Source organism: Apium graveolens, chromosome 1 (genome assembly GCF_009905375.1).
Source record: "Apium graveolens cultivar Ventura chromosome 1, ASM990537v1, whole genome shotgun sequence".
NCBI lineage: Eukaryota > Viridiplantae > Streptophyta > Magnoliopsida > Apiales > Apiaceae > Apium > Apium graveolens.
In genome coordinates this window covers 70,865,259-70,876,710 of record NC_133647.1, presented here as the reverse complement: position 1 = coordinate 70,876,710, position 11,452 = coordinate 70,865,259, and the positions used below count along the sequence as shown (strand labels likewise).

The window sequence follows — 11,452 nt, the reverse complement described above, 5'->3', positions numbered from 1 at the left end:
AAACTTGCAGTTGGGTCACCCAACTCAAAAAAATTTCAATTACATCATTTTACTCTTAAAAATTTCATATCGCCGTTATATTCCGTTAAAAACTTAACGGAATGTTGACTAAGCTTGGTGACTTGGTTTAAATAAATTCAACATGACATGTACAGTCAGTTGATGCGACATTTTGGTAACTTAACTGGCTTGAAACTTGCAATTTGGTCATAAAACTGAAAAAAATTTCATTTATACCACTGACCATTATATTCATTAAAAATTAAAAACAAAACTGAACGAACATGTCTTCTACAACAACGTTAAGTGCCCTCCTACCACATCTCTTTACAATAAATACACAGATTATCATCAATGATTTTACTCACAAAAACTAGGGGTGTACATGGGTCAGGTTAATCACGTTAAATGTATTTTAGCAACCCGACCCAAAGTTTGAAATTTTACAACCCGACCCATAAAAAATAAAAATGCAACCTAACCCTACCATTTTTTCGTCGGTTTGGATCGGTTTGAATTGAGTTGAACGGTTTACTAAAGTCATTTAAAATAAATAATTATTAAAAAAAATGTATTTATGATAAGAGAATATCGTGCAAACATACGAGTACAAAAATAAAATTACGTTACAAGTCATTATAGAACAATTTTGGGATTTTGAAATAAAATCCTAATACAAAATTTGAGAATAATTTAGAAAATTTTGAAGTTTTTTGAGATATTTTAAAATAATACTGATGCTTATTACATTTATATATTCCAAATTTTTTTAAGAATGGTCGTAGGAGAGCTCTTCGTTCGTTTTTTTTTTTCCAGTTTTTATGAACGTAATAGTTAGTGACTTGAATGAAAATTTCTTTAGTTTGATGACCAAATTGTAAGTTTTAAACCAGTTGAGTGACCAAAATGCCACTTCACCTGACTATACATGCCACGACAGATTTATTTGTGCCAATTCACCAAGATTAGTCAGCGTTCCATTAAGTTTTTAACGGAATATAATGGCGAGTGACCTGAATGAAAAGTTTTAAGAGTAAAATGATGTGATTGAAAGCTTTTTGAGTTGAATGACCCAACTGCAAGTTTTCGGTCAGTTGAGTAACTGAAATGCCATTTAACCCATATTTAATGGGGTTTTGGTTCAGTTTAAACAAATTGAACGATACCCGCAAAGGAAACGGTGTGGGGCCCTAAAAGCCATTTTAGGTTTAAAAATGGATCACATTATCGCCACTTCAGGATGGGACTGTGTAAAAGCCATTTTTGGGACTGTGTAAAACACTCGATGGGGAGTGGTGTCCCAACCTGCGAGAGGCACTGAGTTTAGGAAGGCCCCGAGTGAGAGTGTCAGTCAGGGCGACAGATAATCTAGGGCGACATTTCATAATCAACCCCGCGCCCCTATACCATATTACCGTACATGTGGAAAGAGACACCTCGGAGTGTGTGCCCAGGCAGAATCCCCTCTGAAATGCTTCAAGTGCAACCAACCCGGACACCTTGCCCCAAGTTTCCCGTAACCAGGAATAACATGTTTCCAGTGCGGAAAGATAGGGCACATGAAGAAGGATTGCCCCGCATAAAGGCCTCAGGCCCCAGGGATGAGCAGAGCTGCTTCCAATCGGCCTCCAGCTGTTAGGATTTTCAATGTGATAGTAGGTACCCTTCTGTTAAATTCAGAACGTGCAAATGTCTTATTTGATTCCGAAGCGACCGAGTCATTTATATCTCAAAATTTTGCTAAGAAGATAAATCTTCACGCTATATCATTATGGGAAATATTACAAGTAGAAATAACAAAACGGGAGATCATTCCTGTTAATCAAATACGTCTCAATTGCGAGTTAAATCTAGAAGGGAAAGTCTTTGAGGTTGATTTAATTCCATTTATGTTAGGAGAATTCGATGTGATCCTAGGAATGGATTGGTTATCTAGTAATGGAGCGCAAATAGATTGTGAGAAAAAGAAAATAAAAATAAGAGTGCAAGATGGAGAAAAGATAGTGTTTAAAGGACAACGTCAGACCCGGAAGTTTCTAATCATGGTCCAGACCAAGAGGTTGTTAAAGAAAGGTAATGAGGCCTATTTGGCCTATGTGATGGACACTAAGTAGGGAGTCCCTGACATACATGACATACCCATAATGAATAAATTCGAGGATGTTTTTCGAAGGACTTACCAGGTTTGCCACCCGACAGAGATATAATTTGCTATAGAATTAGCACCGGGAATAACACCAGTATATAAGGCCCCATATAGGCTATCCCTAGTTGAGATGAAGGAACTAGCTTCTCATCTATAAGAATTACTAAATAAGGGGATGATAAGATCAAGTGTGTCACCATGGGGTGCACCAGTGTTGTTTGTGAAGAAGAAGGATGGTAGCATGAGGCTATGCATAGACTATCGAGAATTGAACAAACTGACCATCAAGAATAGGTACCCTCTCCCTAGGATTGAGGACCTATTTGACCAACTTAAAGGTGCTGTGCACTTTTCCAAGATAGACTTGAGGACATGATATCACCAATTAAAAATCAAGACTGAAGATATACCAAAGACTGCCTTTCGCACTAGGTATGGACATTATGAGTTCTTAGTCATTTCATTCGGGTTAACCAATGCAACGGCAGCCTTTATGGATTTGATGAACAGAGTGTTCAAAAAGTACCTAGACATATGTGTTATAGTCTTCATAGATGATATTCTAATATACTCAAAGACAGATCAAGAACATGCGGAACATTTGAGGATAGTCTTAGAAATTTTGCGAAATGAGAAGTTGTATGTCAAGTTCTCAAAATGAGAGTTTTGGTTGAAGGAGGTTCAGTTCTTAGGACATGTGGTAAGTGGTAAAGGAGTGCTAGCCGTCCCCGCCAAAATAGAAGAGGTATCCAATTGGGAAAGACCGACTACCCCAACCGAGGTTAGGAGATTTGCGGGCTTAGCAAGATATTATTGGAGATTCGTGCAAGACTTTTCCAAGATAGCCGGCCCACTAACTAGGCTTACCCCCAAAACAGAGAAGTTTGTGTGGACGGAAAAATGTGAAGAGATCTTAAAAGAGTTAAAAAAGATACCGGTGTCGGCACCAGTACTCGTTTTTCCCGATGGAAAGGGAGAGTTTGTGATATACAACGATGCCTCGCACAAAGGGTTAGGATGTGTTATCATGTAGCATGGAAAAGTGATTGCGTATGCCTCTCGGCAGTTGAAGAAATACGAGATAATGTACCCTACCCACGATCTAGAGTTAGCATCCATAGTGTTTGCTTTGAAAATCTGGAGACATTACCTGTATGGGGAAAAATGCGATATCTACACAGACTATAAGAGCCCCAAGTACATTTTCACCCAGAAAGAATTAAACATGAGACAAAGGAGATGGCTAGAGCTGATTAAGGATTATGATTGTGAAATTTTGTACCACCCGGGTAAAGCCAATGGGGTGGATGATGCCCTCAGTAGAAAAGAGAGACTTAAAGCGATAATAACGTCGGAGGAATTAGTTAAGGAATTTTAAAAGACAAAGATCGAAGTGAGGATAACCGGTAAGGGATCCAAAGGATTATTTAAAATTAGACTATTACCGGAACTGCTTAAGAAGATACGAGTGTGTCGGGAAAACAAAATGAGTGGAGAAAGAGAGTCATTGACCGATGTAGAGGTCAGGTGTGAGAAAGATGTGAGCGAAATCATGAGTTATGCATCCTGAATTTGGATTCCGAATGTTCAAGAACTAAAAGACGAGCTATTACACGAAGAACACAACTCCAGGTATTCAATCCACCCAGGAAGTACGAGAGCTAAAGAAATATTATTGGTAGCCTAACATGAAGAGAGACGTAGCAGAGTGGGTCAGCAAGTGCTTGACTTGACAGAGAGTAAAGGATAAACATCAGCGACCAAGTGGACTATTACGACCCCTGGAAATTCCGGAATGGAAATGGGAGCATATAGCCATGGATTTTATGACAGGACTACCAAGGACTAAACCAAATCACGATGCCATATGGGTCATTATAGATAGACTGGCCAAGTCCGCGCACTTCCTGCCAATCAACGAAAGGTACACCATAGACAAGCTAGTGGACATTTACCTGCAGGAGATTGTAGTGAGGCACGGGGTTCCTGTTGCCATAGTGTCAGATAGAGATCCAAGGTTTAACTCCCGATTTTGGAGAATCTTTTAAAAATGCGTCTTTCAAGAATGCGTAGGCACCAGACTGAACATGAGTACAACTTACGACCCCCAAATAAATGGGCAGAGTGAAAGGACCATTCAGACCATAGAGGATATGCTAAAGGACTATGCCATTGACTTTAAAGGAAGTTGGAATGACCACTTACCTCTGATTAAGTTTGTCTACAATAATAGCTATTACACTAGCATAGAAATTCCCCCGTATGAAGCTCTTTATAGAAGAAGATTCCGCTCGCCCTTATGTTGGGATGAAGTTGGGGAACACAAGATCCGAGAGCTAGAGTTGGTCCAGCAGACCCGAGAAATGGTGGGACTCATCAAGAAGAGGCTGGTAGCGGCTTAATATAGATAGAAGAAGTATACCGACTAGACCAGGAAAGATAGAGAGTATGAAGTGGGGGATTCATTATTGTTGAAGGTATCTCCGTTGAAAGGAGTGATGAGATTCAGAAAGAAAGGGAAACTAAGTCCCAGATTCATTGGACCCTTTGAAATCCTGAGGAGAATTGGACCTCTAGCTTACGAGCTCGCCCTACCTCCTAACTTGCAACAAGTGCACAATGTATTCCATGTGTCAATGCTAAGGAAATACCATGCTGATGCACGACACGTGATAGAATATAAACAGGTAGACTTGCAACCAGACCTGACCTATATTGAGCAACTAGTGAGAGTGATGGACCAGAAGGAACAAGTGCTGAGGAATAAAACCGTCAAGTTGGTCAGAATCTTGTGGAGAAACCAGAATATCGAAGAATCAACTTGGGAACTAGAGGACATGATGAAAGAAAAATACCCCCACCTGTTTTCTATTTGATTCCGGGATGAAATCCTTTTAAGAGGGGAAGACTCTAATAACCCGAATATTTGGGATTTTGTAAAACACTCGATGGATAGTAACACTGACGATCGGGGAAAATGTTTTAGCCCACACTATGTTATGCATGGAAAATTTAGTTTCCGAGTCGGTATTGTGATTATATGTACCAAATGAGTGTATGTAAAAGTCATCAGTTTTCGAAGAAAACCAACTTTGCAAAACAACCTTATCTTACGAACTACAAAGGAATACGAGAATAATGTCAGGATCACGAATTTAAAATCCTCTGAATAAAAACCAAGTACAAGGGTACAAAGCATAAAGGAATTATAAGAAAAAGATTACCCCGTGAATCACTTACGAGGATTAATCACAATAACGAATAAGTGAGCACGAGAATACGTAAGCGAATAAATAAACGTATCGAGCCCATAAAACTTCCCATGCAAGCCATGCAAATTATTATGTAATCCAACCAAGGATTGGTGATTAAATAGTAACCATTCAAGAAGCATAGTAACCTAGTTGGAGTGAATAGTAGCAAGCATGGAAGTAGTAGTACTTGGCTAAGGTATAGGCTTTGACAAAGGCCATGCTACTAGATTTGATCAAATATACATATCCAAGATATCACATAAAATCAACCAACACTCAAAGTAACAAAGCAAGCAATCAAGAAACCCTGTCCCCTCTCCCAACAAGCTTTATTCAACTTTTCAAAGAATAGCAAGAAACCAAAATCCAAAGCTCCACTTCTAGCCACGGATAAATGCTATAAATAATTCCCAAGCTTCCTCATCATAAAACTAAGGTAAGATAAATCTTTCATAGCATTTCCTTGAGGTTTTGATGGTTAAATAAAATGATGAAAGTGATGATGAATAGTGTCAAATAGTGACTTTTAGTGTTGATTCAAGCGCCCAAGTGATGATTCAAGAAAACACTTCATATTTTAATTATTAAGTTACAAAACTTCCCCTGGATCGTTTGGGCACTTGAATCACTGTTAGGGCGAAAACACGCGCTAATATTCACACAATTATAACTAAGAGAACAATAATGGTTGAATTAATATATATGACAAACATGGGATTCTAACTTCATTAAATACTTCATTTAATAGCCTTTTCGTTCTTAACTTTAGCATGTGATTGTGATGACACTAATCAGATAACACGAAACTGATAAACGCCAACTTTCGTTGCACGAGTACCATTCTACCAGACATCCACAAAAGAGATAGAAGCTGAATAGGCACCAATTATATTGAGACCCTAAATGTCTATAGAATTTGAGAACATAACAGTTTAAGCACAAGTTATCTATCTTGATTACATAGGGCAAGTAAAACGGTTAGAGTTACCCACTAATCATGCATACAATACATGAACCTATGCTAGCATGTCAAGTTCTAAACCTCTATATTCACTGTCGCTTCAATAGAGATTAACATGCTATCTTATATGTTAGCTACGCACATAAGACGAATAAGCACAACTAATACTAGGATATCAATCAATCACCACACACCAAGATATCAAAATAATTAACTATTGAAATCTATAAGTAAATCCGCTAGAATCCCATGATCACGATTAACCCATAATTGAACTCATCGTCACCATGGGTTCCAACAAAATCATGGTATAAAACAAGGTCTTAATAAACTAAATAATAATTAAAGTACGAATAAACGAGATCTAGGTTCAACAAGAATGAAAACGAGCATCCAAAGTTACAACTAATTCAAAGAATCACAAGTTGAAAATAATATCTTCTTTTTCGGAGTTATTTTGTGCTTCTAGGTCTTCTCCTTGGTATCCCAATATTCCCGGATGATGAAAACCCTTTTTTAAGTATATATACACCCCTAGTGGACCTGGACCCTTAAAATCGTCAAATTCCTCTCAAAAAAGGCTTTTTCAGCAAAATTAACGACCAGCCGCGCCTCAGGCGGCCGCCTCAGCTCCCAAGCGGGCGCCTCAGCTCCCAAGCAGGCGCCCCACATCCCAAGCGAGCGCCTGGAGCGCGTCTGGAATCTTGTTTTGGCCATAACTTGAGTTCTACTCGTCAGAATTAGGCGATTCAACTGCCCACGCGAAGCTAACGAGATTCTCTAAAACTTGAAAATAGTCTTGGCTTCCAAATCTGATCATTTTTTATCATATTTCCTTTAAAAGCTCATTTCTTCATATAATTGATACCTGAAATGCAATAGCACAAAAACACATCAAAATACCAACAACTTGAGTCCAAAACACCAATTTAAGCTTGTAATGAAGCGTTCCAAGTGGATATAAAATCCAATTATCACACCCCCAAACTTGAATCGATGTTTGTCCTCAAGCATAAACAGACTCAAAACTATAAAACAAACCTAATGCATGAATGCAACTACGTGAATGCAACTAAATGATAATGCAATCGATCCCCTCAGAATAACCATAACCAAGTGAATAAGCCAATGACTCTAAGAATGCAATGACTTAAAACAGAGTTTGAATAAATCCCATAAACCAACTCACAAACCAGAAACGTGCGTGTGTGGATGCTTAACAGATAAACCCTCGATACCAGATCAATAACCATAACTTATCTATCATCGAAATAATCAAAAGTTTAAAAAAAGAATAGACAAAAACACCTCCTTTCTAATAGAGTTATACAAGGATTCATACTATTATTGAACACATAACAAAGATGCTTATTTGACTATGCAATGAATGAGGTACCAAAAGACTTATACAATAATACCAATGTAGTGAGTGTTAGGTTAGCGGATCCCAGACTATAAAAGCCTTAGGTCAATAGGCATAAAGTCCCATAGAACTTAATAACTCGAGTATTAAAGAGCTCACTCTTGATTAATTATGCATAAACACATACTTTTTTTTCTCTTTTTTTCTTTTTTTTTTCTTTTCTGAATGAGTGTGTTTCGCTCCATCTTATTCAACCCCAGACCACTCATAAAAATATGATCCGGCTACTAGCCATTTGATGCCTAGCCTTACAACAACTAGCAATGAAATCCAACTAGCAACTAGCCATTTGACGTCATTACGAGAATATCACAAATTCTAAATATAACCAAGTAATTAAATCTTAACAACAAACAAGTATGATCATGATCTAGATCAAAAGCAACCCTATAAGACTTTATGAAAATATTAGTTTCTAGCATGCAAATCAATTCATTAGGACTTAAACATCCCTCTATTCGTCATCACCATACTCAAATCAACCTCAACTTATCAAATATCATAGTTCATCTTAAGGGATCATGCTAAATATGCATGCAAATGCAACTATATGAAATCATATAAAAACAAACAAATATGTCCTATGTGAAAAATCATGCAAAAATATGAATGAACTACAGCTAAACATGCAATATGAATCTATATGAATCTATATGGACACACACATTACTAATCCTTACATTATCACCCCCAAACTTAAAATTTTCAATGTCCTCATTGAAGGTAATAATAAGGATTTCAGGCATACCTAGTCGTCGGAAAGATCACCCTCCTCGGGTGGAGGATCAGGTGGCCAATCAACCTCGCCACCAGTGTCTCGGAAAATAGTGCCCAAAGCCTGTATCAAATCTGCAGCAAAATGACGGTGAATGTCGTGCATGGCCTCCATACGCCTAATTACTCGCCTGTACGGCTCATCATCGACACTAGTCCTATCAACTGCCTTATCATGTGGTGCACCTAAGAATGCATAACTCAAGTGATATGGTAGTGGGTGAAGCTCAAGTGTGGAAACATCTTCAATAGACGGCTCGAGACATTCTTGAGAAATTTTCAGCTCTGCTAACCCAAGAGAATCGAATGGCATATCTAACTTCCTCTTCCACGCAGGTGCATTCAAAACCTGCAATTGCTCTACTCCCTCCTTGTCATCAATAACTGATTTCCCCATTAAGGACCTCTCTAAGGTCTCTGACTTTGGCAATTGCTCAAGCTCTGAATTTACTTCAGAGTCTACCCACTCTACTTTAAAGCACTCCTCTTTAGCTGTGCGTAACTTTATTTCCTTGAACACATTAAAAGTGACCTTTTGATCGTAAACCTTCATCAAAAGCTCTCCTTTTTGTACATCAATCATAGTTCGGCCAGTAGCTAAGAATGGTCTCCCCAAGATAATGGGAATCTTCTTATCCTCCTCAAAGTCAAGAATTACAAAGTTAGCAGGGAAGATGAGTTTATCCACCTTGACCAAGACATCCTCCACTATACCTCGTGGATAATCGATGGAACGGTCAGCTAGTTGCAATGACATGTATGTTGATTTCGGATCAGGCAGACCAAGCTTCTTGAAGATAGATAAGGGCATCAGATTGATGCTAGCTCCTAAATTATATAAACACTTGTCGAATGACAAGTTTTCGATGGTGCAAGGAATAGTGAAGCTTCCAGGATCTTTAAGCTTCGAAGGCAACTTTTGTTGCAGCACATCACTGCATTCCTCCGTTAGAATAACGGTCTCTAAGTCATCGAGCTTCACTTTCTGAGAGAGAATACCTTTCATAAACCTCGCATAGCTAGGCATCTGTTCAGGAGCTTCAACGAAAGGTATGTTGATATGAAATTTCTTGAACACCTCCAAAAACTTCTCAAACTGCTTATCCAGCTTTTTCTTCTGCAGCCTCTTAGGAAAATGAGGTGGATGATAGATCTGGTTCTCCCCTGTATTACCCTCAGGAGGAGCGTGTTCCACAGTATTCTTCCTTGGTTCCACCTCTGCTTCCTTCTGCACTTCTTCTTCAGCCACAACTGCATTTTCCAAAATTTGGGATTTTTCAGGCACTTCGTCTTGCTGAATTTTGGGGCTTGTGACCTTTCCAGACCTCAAGGTGATGGCGTTCACCTGTTCTTCAACTTTCCTCTTCCCTTGATCTGTTTCTGTATCACTAGGAAGCGTTCCTGGTGGTCGATTCAATAAGGCATTAGCAATTTGCCCTATTTGGTTCTCTAGGGTCTTTATAGAAACAGCCTGGCTTTGGCATATAAGAGCCTGGTTTTTGTACATAAGCCGCAACTCCTCCAATTCAGATTTTTCATTTGAAGATAGACATGCACCATGAGTTTGTTGTTTTGGTGTAATTTGTTGCTGAAAACCAGGAAGGTTAAATAGCTTATTTCCAAACTGCTGGAATGGCTGTTGCATCGTATTCTGATTGTTGCTCCAACTGAAGTTAGGATGATAAGTGTCTGGAACTGGTTGCTGCGATCTCTGAAAGTTTCTCACAAATTGAGCTGAGTCACTAGATATAGCGCATTGCTCCGTCACATGCGGACCTGCACACAACTCATAAACACTAATTATCTGCTTAACACCATAGTTAGCCAGAAATTCGATCTTCATAGACAACGCCTTTAGTTGAGCAGTGATAGCCGTAGCTATATCCACTTCAAGAACTCCTGCTACCTTGCCCTATGGACAACCCTGGGTTGGATACTGATATTCATTAGCATCCATCAGTTCAATTAGATCATAAGCTTCATCGTAGCTCTTAGCCCATAAGGCTCCGCCTGCTGCTGCATCGAGCAAGGGTCTGGACTGTGCTCCCAACCCATTGTAAAAACAATTGATGATCATCCAATCAGGCATTCCATGATGAGGGCACTTCCTAAGTATCTCTTTGTAGCACTCCCAAGCTTCATATAAAGATTCTCCCGATTGCTGCGCAAATTGAGTAAGAGCATTCCTGATTGTAGCTGTCTTCGCCATAGGGAAGAATTTAGTAAGAAACTTCTGAGCAAGTTCTTTCCAAGTAATAATCGAACCAACTGGTAGAGAGTGTAACCAACTCTTAGCCTTGTCCCTCAGAGAGAATGGGAATAGTCTTAGCTTCATAGCATCTTCAGAAACACCGTTGAAATTGAAGGTGTCGCAGATCTCAATGAAATCCCTAATGTGCGTATTGGGATCTTCCGTTGGAGAACCCCCAAACTGGACTGAAGTATGTACCCACTAAATTATGCCAGGCTTGATCTCAAAGGTATTAGCTATGATAGATGGTGTTAGGTCCCAATTTGTTTGTAGAAGGGGGGGTTGAATACAAACAGTACCAAAAAATCGAATAAATGCGGAATAAAAAATGTGAAACAAAATTCAAGTTAAATAAAAATATTATTAAACTTGAAAGGTATTACAACAACTGTATCGATTACAAGGTATTAATCTCAAATCAATTATCACAAATCTAGAATAAATTCGACATGAACTTTTTCTATTTTTGCAATAACTAGAATCAAATGCTAAACGCGATTTGAGATTAAGTTCTAGGGATTTTGATCCGCTAGATTGTTACACAAGAACAAGATAAATAATTCTAGTGGTTTGGATTTAACATTAACAAACTAGAATTTTGATCTTGATGTAAGCAGAGAAGAAAATAAAATGTTTCAAGGCG

General features: G+C 38.7%; 1 non-coding gene across 1 annotated transcript; it reads left to right on the top strand.

Annotated features, from left to right (window-relative positions):
- The first annotated feature begins 10,645 nt into the window (after positions 1-10,645).
- LOC141680777 (small nucleolar RNA R71) lies at positions 10,646-10,752 on the top strand. The gene has a single exon (XR_012558414.1). It is a non-coding gene; the product is annotated as a small nucleolar RNA R71 (small nucleolar RNA).
- The last annotated feature ends 700 nt before the right edge of the window (positions 10,753-11,452 follow it).